The sequence below is a fragment of the Schistocerca gregaria genome, chromosome 6 (genome assembly GCF_023897955.1).
Source record: "Schistocerca gregaria isolate iqSchGreg1 chromosome 6, iqSchGreg1.2, whole genome shotgun sequence".
NCBI classification, from domain to species: Eukaryota; Metazoa; Arthropoda; class Insecta; order Orthoptera; family Acrididae; genus Schistocerca; species Schistocerca gregaria.
Genome location: NC_064925.1, coordinates 363,646,845 through 363,665,734, shown reverse-complemented (window position 1 = coordinate 363,665,734; position 18,890 = coordinate 363,646,845). Strand labels below are relative to the sequence as shown.

Sequence of the window (18,890 nt, the reverse complement as noted above, 5' to 3'; positions counted from 1 at the left end):
GGTTCACATGGGTACCACATGTTCTAAGACAAAATCACAAATATCAGTGGGTAGTCATATGTGCATCTCTGCTTGCTCAGCATCAATTGGCTCGTGAACAACACCAACCATTCGTATCCTGTATCGCTATTGGTGACGAGAAATGGGGTAGGGATGAAATGATTGAGCCCAAACAAAGCAGCAACTCCCTTACATAGACCTGCACGCATCCACAAAAAAACGATATTACGGTTCTGTACTACGAATTGTTTCTTCGAGGTGTAAACATCACTGCTGACATTTAATATCGAAAACTGAGATGTCTTGAGGACGCTGTACAAGAACAACGACCAGGAAGACTCCGCGGTAACAACTTCCCGCATTCTGCTAGACTTACAAAAAAATAATACACAGGAGTGGGGCTGGGAAGTCATTCCGCACCCTCCTCGTTCCGATGATCTTGTACACTTAGACTGTCGTCTTTTTCGTGCTCTGCTGAATAATCTTCAAGCAACTTTCGTTCCGGATGAAAACGCGCTTTGGACATGGCTCGATGAGTTTTTCCCATCAGAACAACGTGATTTCTGCGGTCAAGAATGAGAACTTACCCCGGCGTTGGTAAACAGTTGGAAATAGTGAAGGCGAATACATTATTGATGACTAAGGTATTTGTTATGTGTAACGGTTATGTTTATTAATCTTATGGTGAAACGCTACAAACCTATGCACCACTCTAAGCTGGCATCACACTTACTTTTGACGTTCTCCAGGCGCACCTGGTGACCTAATGGTAAGACGCGTGTTGGAAAACAAAAATAAAGATGTCGAATCTTGTTCGGACCACACAAGGTTTCATTCTGCCTTTAACCTGGCTTTCATATCACAACGATGTGAAGATTCGCCAGGAAAAATATTTGGTTCAGATTCCACGTTAAACCGTAGGTCCCCTTTCCCCAATGGTATTACAGTAGAAGGTTAAGGTTCAAATGATTCAAATGGCTGTGTGCACTATGGGACTTAACTTCTGAGGTCATCAGTCTCCTAGAATTTAGAACTACTTAAACCTAACTAACCTAAAGACATCACACACATCCATGCCCGAGGCAGGATTCGAACCTGCGACCGTGGCGGCCGCGCGGTTCCAGACTGTAGCCTCTAGAACCACTCGGAGAAGGTTAAGGGCTCAAAAGACTCCGAAGTGGCGCCTAACGGAAAGATACACCAAATCGTTGAGCAACTCGCAAGAATTATTACTAACATGCCACAGATGCTTACGATCTTCAGAATTAGAACAATAATATTTATAAACTGTCTTAGTATAATAATAATTGATTCACATCCATGTTTAGCACACAACTTGAGCATAAAATCCAAGAAATTGAAATGTAGAGAAACACAACATTTGAAAGGTGTAGTTTGAATATTAGAAACGCATTTTTCTTGCAGTTAATTTAACAACTACAATGGCAACAAATACCCACAACTTGGACTAACCGACAGCTCTTAAAGTTTCCAGTCTGGATTGATAAAAGAGACAAAAAGTTAAGAAAGTGGTTTTAATGGTTCAGGTGATCCACGTAGCCTCCCTCCCACCCTCCCTCCCCCCCCCCCCCTCCAACACCCTGTTGCGTGCAGCGCAGAGAACATTCATACAGTTCATACAGCTGTGTTAAACTGTCAGAAAAGTCCTTCTGTGGGATATTGTTCAAATAGCGCTTCACTTTAGCTTGAATGCCGGTTATCCCATCCAAGAGATGGGCCTTCATGTGATTTGCTGCACTTTGTCGCTTTATGGTAGATTCTTCATGATAACACTATATCCCCTCACCAGTACGATTTTCACCAGAAAAATCTGGCCGCGTTTTGCATTACGAAGAAGTCGTTGCGGGCGTTCTTGCGTCGTTCTTTTTTGCTAGGGTGTCAAGTTATGCGGTACAAACCTGGCCCATAGCTTTTCTCTTCTTCAAACCACTCTGTATTATGTCTTAATTACTTGATTTAGAGATGCTGATTTCCTTTCTCCATTGTGATTTGAGCACAACATTGACACACTACGGCCGCACGTCCACTACGTAACGGCGTCTGTTGACAAATGACTGGTCGAATGGACATCTGCTGTTTAGTCAGTTCAAGCTGCCACAGAAATTACAGAGCTGACGTCGAATACGGACGAGGAATGAAATCAGTGTACAAACTTCTTGGACACGTGGTGAACGTTATGAATTCCACTATATCAAACATGATCGCACACTCTCAATTGTCAGTATTTCACCAAGAATTTTCATTCACTCGTTTCCGAAGACAGACTTTCTGTTATTTTTTCCTTTGTCGAAGGTATTTTCCATTCTATCTCGGTTTCCTGTTGTTTTCCGCCTCTACCTCTGGATTCACAAATATTTTCGGGTAGTTGTAGGAAAACAGCATTCTCAGCCTCTGAATGTGTGCCTTTCCGGTTACAATATTGGTTGCAAGTGGTGAGGGCAAAAAAATATTCTCCTGAGCAGCCTCTTACGCAAGCAAAAGAAAAGTATCCTTGTAATTTCCGGCATTCCTTGCCTTTTTAGATACTCTAAGGTTTCAGGCTACTTTACTTCACAAAAGTCAGCTATGAAATTTGGAATTTGATACCCCTAACACACGAAATATAAGGGACAGTTAAATGAAAACGGTTCCACATGCTGCCAGCGTTTTTTTATCGACTGTACTGCGGAAGTTTTGCTGTGAAGCCATTACACATCTTCCACACAAGCCCATATCTACTCATTCGACTTCCGTGGCTTTGTAGCCGTGAACAAATTCTTCGCCGTCAAATTGCTTTGCACGAAGAGACGTACGCATGGGTACAATTAAGGAACCGTAGTCAACTGCGGATAATGGTGCATGAAGACATTGTCAACATAGCCTCAGAGCGGCATAAATGTATTAACAGTTGTGGTGATAAATTTTGAAATAATGAACAGTTTTCTTACTTTGTCCATCTGTCTATACTTCATTTGATTGCTCTTTATACTTTGTGGGAGAGGGGTGGGGGTGGGGGTGGGGGGGGGCACAGTGGGGCAGCTGTGTCATGACCTCATTAGCCCCACTTGAAACATCGCCTAGTTGTAGTTAGTATACATTTTCGATAATGATAGTAGTCAGAGAACTCAATTAAAACTTGTGCCATAGCCAGGGCTTGAACAGAGATGATCTGCTTACTTGGCAGATTTACTAGCCATTAGATCACTGTGACAGTACAGCTGACGATTGCACCAGCAGTACAGCCAACATACCTGTATGGACTACCTTAGGCCAATGCCATTACTAACACAAATCACAATTCACGCCTTCAGTCCATTTTCCTCTTATTAAATCGTCAGTATCGCCGATGCTCTCCGGTATTGGCATAGCTTCTACCATTATGGAAGATAAAGTTGACAAGGAAATTGTAATTCCATGAGATCAATAACATACATTTCCCTACCATAATGTTCAGGGTTTTCAACGTTTTATGTGAAATCATTTTGTACTTGTATCTAAATGACGCTGAGAGGTATTTGAATATGGTGGTGTGAATTCCGTCACAGTACGACTTAACAATCGTCTGATGTTACTTTCTTCGGTGAAATGTAGGAGAATGTTGTCACAGTATTGTATACAAATTTAATAATTCTACCAATGTCACGACTCTTGATGCGCATTAAACATTGTTTGATAATGCGGGGTTTTATGAGTGTAATCGTCAAGCTTTAACTATTATCTCGACAAAATTGATAATTCTAATCGTGATTCTCTGCATAATAATCCTTAAATCCGAAACTTATTTTCCCAACGAGAGGTGACGTGGTGGGGGGACTCTTTTGCAGAACTTTCTAGATAGGCTGTTCAGGAGACGTTCCATCTCGGAAATCAGTTCGTCGCATTCTGAGAACTCCCGATCCACAACGGTTTCTTCATCCGCAGAATGCGTTAATCTCATTTGGTGCCTTGTTAGTAGAATATGGAAGGTGAGACAAAATATGACATGTGGGCAAAGCAGCATGTGTGACTGTGTCATGTGATGAATGAGCTGGACTCTGTCGTGGAGCAAATGTACCTCCTCGGACAGCTTGCCGCAACTCTTCGTTCAGAAACTAAGATTTGTGTGGTATGCTCCTGTGACTGTTGGCACCTTGCGAACATAATCTGCTAGCATCACACCGTGGCAGTCCCAAAAACATCCAGCATCACCTTCTCCCATCACGGATAGATCTCCTGTGTTCTCGGTAATGTTTACATTGCATGCTATCTTCCTTTGTGTCGAGGCCATAGTGGTGTATGCAGCATTCCTGCTTGGTGTTCCGTCGGCAAAGAAAATCCTTTTGATTAGTTAGGCACAGCTGCAACATTTGCACTGCTGCTTGGGATCGGTGAAATTTTAGAATGGATATGCGCATTCGTGGAACCTAGAGGATGGTGACCTTTGTAATGTTCAAAATGTTTTTAAAATACTGAAAAGTAATCCATGATTAATTTTTACTGTTTCCATAGTATTTCGCTTGTGATACGCTGTCTTCGAGCAACAGAGCTTGCACTTGTCTCGAGATTCCCGGTTATTCAGCGAAAAGTGGTCTGCCACTTCGTTCTTCGCCATTCATACTTGGTAGACGACGATGGAAAAACCTGTGATACTTAACTAACTCGCATAATGGGCCATTTGATGTAACATCATTTTCGTACATATCTGCCAACTCATCCTGGGTTGTCGCACCTTTGTCCCGCTTTAAGTGCAGTAAGAATTATGGAATGTTACTCAACTTTATCAGTGGTATATGCCGCGTAGTTTTGAGTTCTGTAGCGGCGTGCTACGATAATATAACATGGGGACCTCGATGTCTACCAGCAATGAGGAGATTTACATGCAAACCAGCCGCAAAATAATTACTGTACATAACTTGATATTTACGAGGTGACAGTAAATGCTTTAAGACTAATACATAATACTTTGTTTATTTAATACTATATTTATCCTGCATAGCTCACTGCAGTAACCTACCATTATGAGATTGAATTCGATTCGTACGTTTTGGGGAAATTTTAATCTGCAAGTATAATTTCCTGTATTGGGGAAGGGGGGTCTTGAGCTTCGTACTTTGCCACTTCAGCCCAACGTCGTGTTGAATTCCACGGGTACTCATTGAATGACAATACTGATGATGACCCGTTTGTCAGAGTGGCCATTTGAACTGGATGGCCTCTTTGTGTAATTCACGAGGATTAGGACCGCTACCGAAGTTCACAATTACCCTTCTCTCTCATTATCAGCTGTGATTAAAATACTCATCGTAACTATACAATTTCATGTTAGGAAAGACAGTGCATATGAATGTCATTCTATAAATAGGCTGGCAATAGACGATGAGCTACGCCCTAAGATAGACAGTATCTATTAATAAATACACTCTAGTTGGAATTTTACTAATAGTCTTTCCAAGTTCTGACCAGCTAACCTGTTATCTCCGTAACATCTCTGCAGATTCTTGGAAACTTTCTTGCGTTTTATGTTATGATGACAGAGTGGCAGTATTTGTTGGCAATGAAGAGACGAGTGCGAACCAAGTTTTATAATTTTGTGAATTGTCCACACTACACCCTGAACTTTTAGGCCGAAGGTTTTATTGTGTTACAGAGTACATCTACATCTACATCTACATCTACATGACTACTCTGCAATTCACATTTAAGTGCTTGGCAGAGGGTTCATCGAACCACAATCATACTATCTCTCTACTATTCCACTCCCGAACAGCGAGCGCGAAAAACGAACACCTAAACCTTTCTGTTCGAGCTCTGATTTCTCTTATTTTATTTTGATGATCATTCCTACCTATGTAGGTTGGGCTCAACAAAATATTTTCGCATTCGGAAGAGAAAGTTGGTGACTGAAATTTCGTAAAAAGGTCTCGCCGCGATGAAAAACGTCTATGCTGTAATGACTTCCATCCCAACTCGTGTATCATATCTGCCACACTCTCTCCCCTATAACGCGATAATACAAAACGAGCTGCCCTTTTTTGCACCCTTTCGATGTCCTCCGTCAATCCCACCTGGTAAGGATCCCACACCGCGCAGCAATATACTAACAGAGGACGAACGAGTGTAGTGTAAGCTGTCTCTTTAGTGGACTTGTTGCATCTTCTAAGTGTCCTGCCAATGAAACGCAACCTTTGGCTCGCCTTCCCGACAATATTATCTATGTGGTCCTTCCAACTGAAGTTGTTCGTAATTTTAACACCCAGGTACTTAGTTGAATTGACAGCCTTGAGAATTGTACTATTTATCGAGTAATCGAATTCCAACGGATTTCTTTTGGAACTCATGTGGATCATCTCACTCTTTTCGTTATTTAGCGTCAACTGCCACCTGACACACCATACAGCAATCTTTTCTAAATAGCTTTGCAGCTGATACTGGTCTTCGGATGACCTTACTAGACGGTAAATTACAGCATCATCTGCGAACAGTCTAAGAGAACTGCTCAGATTGTCACCCAGGTCATTTATATAGATCAGGAACAGTAGAGGTCCCAGGACGCTTCCCTGGGGAACACTTGATATCACTTCAGTTTTACTCGATGATTTGCCGTCTATTACTACGAACTGCGACCTTCCTGACAGGGAATCACGAATCCAGTCGCACAACTGAGACGATACCCCATAGCTCCGCAGCTTGATTAGAAGTCGCTTATGAGGAACGGTGTCAAAAGCTTTCCGGAAATCTAGAAATACGGAATCAACTTGAGATCCCCTGTCGATAGCGGCCATTACTTTGTGCGAATAAAGAGCTAGCTGCGTTGCACAAGAGCGATGTTTTCTGAAGCCATGCTGATTACGTGTCAATAGATCGTTCCCTTCGAGGTGATTCATAATGTTTGAATACAGTATATGCTCCAAAACCCTACTGCAAACCGACGTCAATGATATAGGTCTGTAGTTAAATGGATTACTCCTACTACCCTTCTTGAACACTGGTGCGACCTGCGCAATTTTCCAATCTGTAGGTACAGATCTATCGGTGAGCGAGCGGTTGTATATGAGTGCTAAGTAGGGAGCTATAGTATCAGCGTAATCTGAAAGGAACCTAATCGGTACACAATCTGGACCTGAAGACTTGCTTCGCAACCCCTAAGGTATCTACTTCTAAGAAACTCATGGTAGCAGATGTTCGTGTTTCAAATTCTGGAATGTTCCATTCGTCTTCCCTGGTGAAGGAATTTCGGAAAGCTGCGTTCAATAACTCCGCTTTAGCGGCACAGTCGTCGATAACAGTACCATCGGCACTGCGCAGCTAAGGTATTGAGTGCGTCTTGCCACTTGTCTACTTTACATACGACCAGAATTTCTTCGGATTTTCTACCAAATTTCGAGATAATGTTTCGTTGTGGAACCTATTAAAGGCATCGCGCATCGAAGTACGTGCCAAATTTCGCGCGTCTGTAAATTTTAGCCCATCTTCGGGACTTCGCGTTCTTCTGAACTTCGCATGCTTTTTCCGTTGTCTCTGCAACAGCGTTCGGACCTTTTTTGTGTACCACGGGGGATCCGTTCCATCTCTTACCAATTTATGAGGTATGAATATCTCAATTGCTGTTGCTACTAAATCTTTAAATTTGAGCCACATGTCGTCTACATTCGCATAGTCAGTTCGGAAGGAATGGAAATTGTCTTTTAGGAAGGCTTCTAGTGGCACTTTATCCGCTTTTTTAAATAAAATTATTTTGCGTTTGTTTCTGATGGATTTGGAAGAAATGGTATTGAGCCTAGCTACAATGACCTTGTGATCACTAATCCCTGTATCAGTCATGATGCTCTCTATCAGCTCTGGATTGTTTGTGGCCAGTAGATGGTTCATTGTTTATTAGTCTAGTGATGACAACCAACAGTTTCTGGTCTACTGTTTTATATCTTTCATTGGCTTTGTCTTCATTAATAGCCTGAGAAATAAAGGTTGTATTGATTTTAATGTGTGTGTGTGTGTGTGTGTGTGTGTGTGTGTGTGTGTGTGTGTGTGTGTGTGTGTGTGTGTGTGTGTGTGTGTGTGTGTGTGTGTGTGTGTGTGTGTGTGTGTGTGTGTGTGTGTGTGTGTGTGGGTGGGTGTGGATGTGTGTGTGTGTGTTTGTTTGTTTGTTTGTTTGTTTGTGTGTGTGGGTGGGTGTTTGTTTGTTTGTGTGTGGGTGTGGATGTGGGTGTGTGTTTGTTTGTTTGTGTGTGGATGTGGGTGTAGGTGTGTGTTTGTTTCTTTGTGTGTGGGTGTGTGGGTGTGTGTTTGTTTGTTTGTTTGTGTGTGGGTGTGGGTGTAAGTTTGTTTGTTTGTGTGTGGGTGTGTGTGTTTGTTTGTGTGTGTTTGGGTGTGTGTGTTTGTTTGTGTGTGTGACTCTGATCTTGATTTTTAGAGAACTAGTATGATTAATTTAATGTCGAAACTTTTATGGTTTATGTTAACCATACTGATGGATCTTTGTAAGACCAACATGTCGTTCGTCAAGCAATGTGATCATCACAATAATGATGATAATCATCATGAACGTCAATACTCTAGTTTCAGGTATATCTTCAGAGAGCCCTAAATCCAAAAGCAAGCATAAAAGTAAAATCTATCAGTTATGCTACGCGGACTAGAAGATGCACTACAAACCATTCACCTTAAAGATATACGTGTAATATTGAAATTACTGAGGTACCATTGAAATTAAATAAATGGCGTGCTACACCTATAAAACATTTCTGTATGATACTAATACATTCGCGAGAATCGTGAGAGTAAAATTAAGTTAGCTGAAATAAATGAGGGTTGTAAAACTGTTAATAATCTTTGATTACATCCTAAATAATGACACAACGAAAGAACTAAATTTCTAAACAGAGTGAAGCCTGATTTCAGCCTACCGGTCTCGGTTAGTGACAAGATGTACAAGGGTTGATTGAAGGTGGTCTACTTGAAACAGTGTCAACACAACGGGAAAGGAGAGAAATTGACAGATGAAGATACCAATGAAATCATAACTGACTGGAAACTTCTTCCAGTATGGGATAAAATAATGATGATTTATCTTTTTAATTCTTCAATGTCACCTGGGTCGCACACGTAGCAAAACTGGTACATGAAGCTGATGTTTCATTACTTAAAATGTTACTGGACAGTTGCATCAGTAGTGCGACAGAACTTTGCCTTCCTTATTTAATCATACGTTTTAGCAGAGAAGTCTGATTGGCAGAACTTGTGGTACCACGTACCACCGTAGTTAACATTATAAATTCTTTCTTACTGAGTGCATGTAAATGCTCACGGAATACAAGAGGCACTTGATTCGATCGTCCTTGTACGCAATCTCTACACCGAATCTCGATTGGTTATTAAGGAAATAACTGTGCGCAATTAGCGAATAAATACAAGAGCGTGAGTTATTCGCGTGTAAGCGAATATAAAATGCATTTCAAACAACCATTTCCTAAGCAACGGCGACTTACAGTACTTGATTCAGAATACACTCCTGGAAATGGAAAAAAGAACACATTGACACCGGTGTGTCAGACCCACCATACTTGCTCCGGACACTGCTAGAGGGCTGTACAAGCAATGATCACACGCACGGCACAGCGGACACACCAGGAACCACGGTATTGGCCGTCGAATGGCGCTAGCTGCGCAGCATTTGTGCACCGCCACCGTCAGTGTCAGCCAGTTTGCCGTGGCATACGGAGCTCCATCGCAGTCTTTAACACTGGTAGCATGCCGCGACAGCGTGGACGTGAACCGTATGTGCAGGTGACGGACTTTGAGCGAGGGCGTATAGTGGGCATGCGGGAGGCTGGGTGGACGTACCGCCGAATTGCTCAACACGTGGGGCATGAGGTCTCCACAGTACATCGATGTTGTCGCCAGTGGTCGTCGGAAGGTGCACGTGCCCGTCGACCTGAGACCCGACCGCAGCGACGCACGAATGCACGCCAAGACCGTAGGATCCTACGCAGTGCCGTAGGGGACCGCACCGCCACTTCCCAGCAAATTAGGAACACTGTTGCTCCTGGGGTATCGGCGAGGACCATTCGCAACCGTCTCCATGAAGCTGGGCTACGGTCCCGCATACCGTTAGGCCGTCTTCCGCTCACGCCCCAACATCGTGCAGCCCGCCTCCAGTGGTGTCGCGACAAGCATGAATGGAGGGACGAATTCCCTCGTCTTCAGCGACGAGAGTCGCTTCTGCCTTGGTGCCAATGATGGTCGTATGCGTGTTTGGCGCCGTGCAGGTGAGCGCCACAATCAGGACTGCATACGACCGAGGCACACAGGGCCAACACCCGGCATCATGGTGTGGGGAGCGATCTCCTACACTGGCCGTACACCTCTGGTGATCGTCGAGGGGACACTGAATAGTACACGGTACATCCAAACCGTCATCGAACCCATCGTTCTACCATTCCTAGACCGGCAAGGGAACTTGCTGTTCCAACAGGACAATGCACGTCCGCATGTATCCCGTGCCACCCAACGTGCTCTAGAAGGTGTAAGTCAACTACCCTGGCCAGCAAGATCTCCGGATCTGTCCCCCATTGAGCATGTTTGGGACTGGATGAAGCGTCGTCTCACGCGGTCTGCACGTCCAGCACGAACGCTGGTCCAACTGAGGCGCCAGGTGGAAATGGCATGGCAAGCCGTTCCACAGGACTACATCCAGCATCTCTACGATCGTCTCCATGGGAGAATAGCAGCCTGCAGTGCTGCGAAAGGTGGATATACACTGTACTAGTGCCGACATTGTGCATGCTCTGTTGCCTGTGTCTATGTGCCTGTGGTTCTGTCAGTGTGATCATGTGATGTATCTGATCCCAGGAATGTGTCAATAAAGTTTCCCCTTCCTGGGACAATGAATTCACGGTGTTCTTATTTCAATTTCCAGGAGTGTATAAAGGATCAACAGAGATGAGGCGGGAAAATAGTATCCATTTTTTTAAATTTTTTTTTTGTCGTCAGTCTACTGACTGGTTTGATGCGGACCGCCACGAATTCCTTTCCTGTGCTAACCTCTTCATCTCAGAGTAGCACTTGTAACCTACACGTCAATTATTTGCTGGATTTATTCCAATCTTTGTCTTCCTCTACAGTTTTTGCCCTCTACAGTTCCCTCTAGTACAATGGAAGTCATTTCCTCATGTCTTAGCAGATGTCCTATCATCCTGTCCCTTCTCCTTATCAGTGTTTTCCACATATTCTTTTCCTCTCCGATTCTGGGTAGAACCTCCTCATTCCTTACCTTACCAGTCCACCTAATTTTCAACATTCGTCTATAGCACCACATCTCAAATGCTTCGATTCTCTTCTGTTCCGGTTTTCCCACAGTCCATGTTTCACTACCATACAATGCTGTACTACAGACGTACATCCTCAGAAATTTCTTCCTCAAATTAAGGCCAGTATTTGATATTAGTAGACTTCTCTTGGCCAGAAATGCCTTTTTTGCCATAGCGAGTCTGCTTTTGATGTCTTCCTTGCTCCGTCCGTCATTGGTTATTTTACTGCCTAGGTAGCAGAATTCCTTAACTTCATTGACTTCGTGACCATCAATTCTGATGTTAAGTTTCTCGCTGTTCTCATTTCTACAACTACTCAACCTTCGTCTTTCTCCGATTTACTCTCAAACCATACTGTGTACTCATTAGACTGTTCATTCCGTTCAGAGGATCATTTAAGTCTTCTTCACTTTCACTCAGGATAGCAGTGTCATCAGCGAATCGTATCATTGATATCCCTTCACCTTGTATTTTAATTCCACTCCTGAACCTTTCTTTTATTTCCATCATTGCTTCCTCGATGTACAGATTGAAGAGTAGGGGTGAAAGGCTACAGCCTTGCCTTACACCCTTCTTAATACGAGCACTTCGTTCTTGATCGTCCACTCTTATTATTCTGAAACTAGAAGATCTGAGAAGGGAAATGCAAAGGCTCAATCTAGATATAATTGGGGTCAGTAAAGTGAAATGGAAGGAAGTCAAGGATTTCTGGTCGGATGAGTATCGGTTAATATCAGCAGCAGCAGAAAATGGTATAACAGGTGTAGGATTCGTTATGAGTAGGAAGGTAGGGCAGAGGGTTTGTTACTGTGAACAGTTCTGTGACCGGGTTGTTCTAATCAGAATCGACAGCAGACCAACACCGACAACGATAGTTCAGGTAAACATGCCGACGTCGAAAGCTGAAGATGAACAGATAGAGAAAGTTTCTGAGGATATTGAAATTGTAATGCAGTATGTAAAGGGGGACGAAAATCTAATAGTCATGGGCGACTGGAATGCAGTTGTAGGGGAAGGAGTAGAAGAAAAGGTTACAGGAGAATATGGGCTTGGGACAAGGAATGAAAGAGGAGAAAGACTAATTGAGTTCTGTAACAAGTTTCAGCTAGTAATAGCGAATACCCTGTTCAATAATCACAAGCGGAGGAGGTATACTGGGAAATGGCCGGGATATACGGGAAGATTTCAATTAGATTACATCATGGTAGACGAAAATTTAATAGTCATGGGTGACTGGAATTCGTCAGTAGGAAAAGGGAGAGAAGGAAACATAGTAGGGGAATATGGATTGGGGGGAAGAAATGAAAGAGGAAGCCGTCTGGTAGAATTTTGCACAGAGCATAACTTAATCATAGCTAATACTTGGTTCAAGAATCATAAAAGAAGGTTGTATACATGGAAGAATCCTGGAGATACTAAAAGGTATCAGATAGATTATATAATGGTACGACAGAGATTTAGGAATCAGGTTTTAAATTGTAAGACATTTCCAGGAACAGATGTGGACTCTGACCACAATCTATTGGTTATGAACTGTAGATTAAAACTGAAGAAACTACAAAAAGGTGCTAATTTAAGGAGATGGGACCTGGATAAACTGAAAGAACCAGAGGTTGTAGAGAGTTTCAGGGAGAGCATAAGGTAACAATTGACAGGAACGGAGGAAAGAAATACAGTAGAAGAAGAATGGGTAGCTCTCAGGGATGAAGTAGTGAAGGCAGCAGAAGATAAAGTAGGTAAAAAGACGATGGCTAATAGAAATCCGTGGGTAACAGAAGAAATATTGAATTTAATTGATGAAAGGAGAAAATATAAAAATGCAGTAAACGAAGTAGGCAAAAAGGAATACAAACGTCTCAAAAATGAGATCGACAGGAAGTGCAAAATGGCTAAGCAGGGATGGCTAGAGGACAAATGTAAGGATGTAGAGGCTTATCTCACTAGGGGTAAGATAGATACTGCCTACAGGAAAATAAGAGACCTTTGGAGAAAAGAGAGCGACTTGTATGAATATCAAGAGCTCAGATGGAAACCCAGTTCTAAGCGAAGAAGGGAAGGCGAAATGTAGAAGGAGTATATAGAAGGTTTATACAAGGGCGATGTACTGGAAATGGAAGAGGATGCAGATGAAGAAGAAATGGGAGATACAATACTTCGGGAAGAGTTTGACAGAGCACTGAAAGACCTAAGTCGAAACAAGGCCCCGGGAGTAGACAACATTCCATTAGAACTACTGACGGCCTTGCGAGAGCCAGTCATGACAAAACTCTACCATCTGGTGAGCAAGATTTATGAGACAGGCGAAATACCTTCAGACTTCAAGAAGAATATAATAATTCCAATCCCAAAGAAAGCAGGTGTTGACAGATTTGAAAATTACCGAACTATCAGTTTAATAAGTCACAGCTGCAAAATACTAACACGAATTCCTTACAGACGAATGGAAAAACTGGTAGAAGCGGACCTTGCGGAAGATCAGTTTGGATTCCGCAGTAATGTTGGAACACGTGAGGCAATACTGACCTTACGACTTATCTTAGAAGAAAGATTAAGAAAAGGCAAACCTACGTTTCTAGCATTTGTAGACTTAGAGAAAGCTTTTGACAATGTTGACTGGAATACTCTCTTTCAAATTCTGAAGGTGGCAGGGGTAAAATACAGGGAGCGTAAGGCTATTTACAATTTGTACAGAAACCAGATGGCAGTTATAAGAGTCGAGGGACATGAAAGGGAAGCAGTGGTTGGGAAGGGAGTGAGACAGGGTTGTAGCCTCTCCCCGATGTTATTCAATCTGTATATTGAGCAAGCAGTAAAGGAAACAAAAGAAAAAATTTGGAGTAGGTATTAAAATTCACGGAGAAAAAATAAAAACTTTGAGGTTCGCCGATGACATTGTAATTCTGTCAGAGACAGCAAAGGACTTGGAAGAGCAGTTGAACGGAATGGACAGTGTCTTAAAAGGAGGATATAAGATGAACATCAACAAAAGCAAAACGAGGATAATGGAATGTAGTCAGATTAAATCGTGTGATGCTGAGGGAATTAGATTAGGAAATGAGACACATAAAGTAGTAAAGGAGTTTTGCTATTTAGGGAGTAAAATAACTGATGATGGTCGAAGTAGAGAGGATATAAAATGTAGACTGGCAATGGCAAGGAAAGCGTTTCTGAAGAAGAGAAATTTGTTAACATCGAGTATAGACTTAAGCGTCAGGAAGTCGTTTCTGAAAGTATTTGTATGGAGTGTAGCCATGTATGGAAGTGAAACATGGACAATAACTAGTTTGGACAGGAAGAGAATAGAAGCTTTCGAAATGTAGTGCTACAGAAGAATGCTGAAGATTAGATGGGTAGATCACATAACTAATGAGGAAGTATTGAATAGAATTGGGGAAAAGAGGAGTTTGTGGCACAACTTGACAAAAAGAAGGGACTGGTTGGTAGGACATGTTTTGAGGCATCAAGGGATCACAAATTTAGCATTGGAGGGCAGCGTGGAGGGTAAAAATCGTAGAGGGAGACCAAGAGATGAATACACTAAGCAGATTCAGAAGGATGTAGGTTGCAGCAAGTACTGGGAGATGAAGAAGCTTGCACAGGATAGAGTAGCATGGAGAGCTGCATCAAACCAGCCTCAGGACTGAAGACCACAACAACAAACATCATGGTCATACAGAGATACGGAAATCAGATATTGGATTGTATGGCGTACCCAGGAGCAGATATAAACTCAGATCACAATATAGTAGTGATGAAGAGTAGGCTAAAGTTCAAGACATTAGTCAGGAAGAATCAATACGCAAAGAAGTGGGATACGGATTTTCTAAGGAATGACGAGATACGTTTGAAGTTCTCTAACGCTATAGATACAGCAATAAGGAATAGCGCAGTAGGCAGCACAGTTGAAGAGGAATGGACATCTCTAAAAAGGGCCATCACAGAAGTTGGGAAGGAAAACATAGGTACAAAGAAGGTAGCTGCGAAGAAACCATGGGTAACAGAAGAAAAACTTCAGTTGATTGATGAAAGGAGGAAGTACAAACATGTTCCGGGAAAATAAAGAATACAAAAATACAAGTCGCTGAGGAATGAAATAAGTAGGAAGTGCAGGGAAGCTAAGACGAAATGGCTGCAGGAAAAATGTGAAGACATCGAAAAAGATATGGTTGTAGGAAGGACAGACTCAGCATACAGGAAAGTCAAAACAACCTTTGGTGACATTAAAAGCAACGGTGGTAACATTAAGAGTGCAACGGGAATCCCACTGTTAAATGCAAAGGAGAGGGCAGATAGGTGGGAAGATTACACTGAAAGCCTCTATGAGGGTGAAGATTTGTCTGATGTGATAGAAGAAGAAACAGGAGTTGGTTTAGAAGAGATAGGGGATCCAGTATTAGAATCGGAATTTAAAAGAGCTTTGGAGGACTTACGGTCAAATAAGGCAGAAGGGATAGATAACATTCCATCGGAATTTCTAAAATCATTAGGGGAAGTGGCAACAAAACGACTATTCACGTTGGTGTGTAGAATATATGAGTCTGGCGACATACCATCTGACTTTCGGAAAAGCATCATCCACACAATTCCGTAGACGGCAAGAGCTGACAAGTGCGAGAATTATCGCACATTCGGCTTAACAGCTCATGCATCGAAGCTGCTTACAAGAATAATATACAGAAGGAAAAGAAAATTGAGAATGCGCTAGGTGACGATCAGTTTGGCTTTAGAAAAAGTAAAGGCACGAGAGAGGCAATTCTGACGTTACGGCTAATAATGGAAGCAAGGCTAAAGAAAAATCAAGACACGTTCATAGGATTTGTCGACCTGGAAAAAGCGTTCGACAATATAAAATGGTGCAAGCTGTTCGAGATACTGAAAAAAGGAGGGATAAGCAATAGGGAGAGACGGGTCATATACAATATGTAGAAGAACCAATAGTATCCATACATATTATAAAATAGTGTGTTTGTGTGTGTGTGTGTGTGTGTGTGTGTGTGTGTGTGTTTGTTACACATCTCCACCTTAACTACCTGACCGTTTTTGACCATCCTCTGTGTATATATCCCTCACTATCTGGCAACAATCGCTATCTGGGTAAGAACCACATACGTGTAATTGTTCATCAGATGTGATGTCATTAACAATGAGAAGCGTGAAGGACGGCCGCATCATGTACAACGTTTAAATTTATTATTAGTACATTTGTGCTTTTAACGCAGTTCGCAATAAATTTCTCAAACATTATTTACATATGCAGCGAAATACAGCTACAAAATTATATCACGATACCACACATAGTTCATGCGATATGACTCATGAACACTGCGATGTGCAAAAGCTACCGTATTGTGAATGAAGTTTAAAGCTATTACTTCTTTGTTACTAACCACATTTGCAATGCGTTTCGCAGACAGTACTCAAATATGCCGCTGAATGTACTTACACAAATACATCATTGTATGACACATAGTTCAAAAGGTAAGACGTCATGTGTCAAAAAATGCCGCAGCATGCATGAAATTGTAATACATTTATTCTTCACTGCAAAGAAACTAAAAATTATTCCATTCCATGGTGGCAAGGTGCTACTGCAATCAGTTTCGAATTACGAGGGATATTCGGGAAGTTAGGTCCGATGGGGCGCGAAATGGAAGCTTTGCACAGGTTTGTTGAGCAGTGTCTCTAGAATGCCCGTCGATCGCGTCACGTCGCTCTTTTCAGTTCTGAGAGGACAGTGAGTACAAAAAGACGACTAGAAAAATGAAGTGTTCCGCCAAGTTTGAGGGCAAGGTGAGGTTTCGCAGGATGTTATGCAGCCCACATAACATAGCTGCCATGCGTTTCGTTTTTCATCTTGCCCGCACTCTGCAGGTTCAATGAAGACGCTCCTGCAGCGTTTTCGAAGAAAAGTATTTGATCATCCACAATACAGCCCGTAATTGGCTGCCCTTGCCAGTCATCTCTGCCAGCACGAACCACTGGCTATGAAAACAACATTTTGGCACAGACAACGAGGTGTATACTGGCGTATGGAATTGGAGGAGAGCACAGGCGGCTGCCTTCTATAACGAGGGTACTGGGAAGCTGGTACAACGGAACGACGAATGTCGAACCGAATAACACTCCCAGCAAGCTGATGTTACAAGTCTAAGTAGTTAAGCTCCCCATTATGGTCACAGCTTCTTAGGTGACTACCATTTTTTATTGTAGGTGGCTTACCTATTTATATTCTTTGATTTGTACTTTTTATTTTAATAACTAAAAGTAGGTCCTTGCCTAGTTTGCAATACATACGGGTGCCTGGATATTTGTGTTGTTTGTGTTGTATGCATACGCTTTGCAAGGACTTCTGAACCCAGCTTTGTTACTGAGAATGACAGTTATAGTGATGTATTTCGACTTGCTATTTATATGTCCTCATCTTACCTATTTTTTCTGATTTACACGGGGGTGGCCCTATTGTGGAGTAATCTGATGTGCTCAAGGTGACATGCAACATTTGCTGAAATTTTTCCGCAGCATTCCTGTACCTAATTGATGGTATACTACCGGTTTTACGTTCTTTTAACTAGATCCACCTAGCGTTTTTTTTATGTTTTCATGACAGATGGGTTACATATCTGTTTACTGTTGCGTCCATTTTCCATTTAACGTGGCTTTATGATAGATAGGTTATATATCCAGCACCTTTTAAGTAAGTTTCTGTTGATTTTGGTTCACTTTACAATGTGTAATCATTCATGATAGGACCATGCCCCCTTCGTCCGTATCTTTATAATTAATTGATTTCTTAGTCAAAATCTGAGGATGCTCGAAAACGATAATACGCGTCACCGATATTAAATAATTTCGCTACCAAGACTGTTGTCATTCTGGAACACTATGACACTCCTACAGTCGAGTCATCTTAAGGAAATCTTTGGCACCTGGCATCGATTTTGACTGCGGAAACGGCTATAGTCGAATATATAGTTTTACGGAGAGACTTGACATAATAACGTTTACAAAAACGCGTTGTAGATACGTGAAGCAGTTGCGCCCAGCTTCCAGAAACTGTCTAGGATATTACGCTAGGAATACCGTCAATTTTTTGGTTTCGTTTCTAATAGAAAATTGGTAAAGTGAATAAACGTTCACTGACGAGTTTGTCAGCTAGTAAATGATAAAATGAACGATACGTGTTATAAGATCAAGAACTTTAGTTTGAAATGACACCTTTCTCCATTACTACAGTGTGAGGAACATGCCTGGCCTGTGACCTAGATACGGAGGGAGACGCAGGATCCGTTATTAAGGCCGACGTCGGAAAAACTCGAGTACCAACGAGAGGCATAACGCCGCATGCTTAAGCAGCCCTTGACACAACTGAGCGCGCTGGGCTGCATAAACAAGAGACTGCAGGCGCTACGCCGCAACTCCGCAGTTTTATTCTCCAGGTGAAAGCTGAATACACCGCAGCACAACATTGTTTCTGGACGCCTAGTGTTCGTGTAAACCTATTCATGGCTCCTTTGTTTCCATTTTCATTACGTAATGTAAATTTGCGATCTAAACAGGGCACGACACTATGATTTATTTAATAAGTAAATAATACAGACGGTATGG

At 42.2% G+C, this 18,890-nt stretch overlaps 1 protein-coding gene across 2 annotated transcripts in view; it reads right to left on the bottom strand.

Moving 5' to 3' along the window:
• Positions 1–18,890, bottom strand: part of LOC126278155 (dipeptidyl aminopeptidase-like protein 6) — a 752,824-nt gene that overhangs the window by 510,835 nt on the left and 223,099 nt on the right. The window lies entirely within an intron of this gene.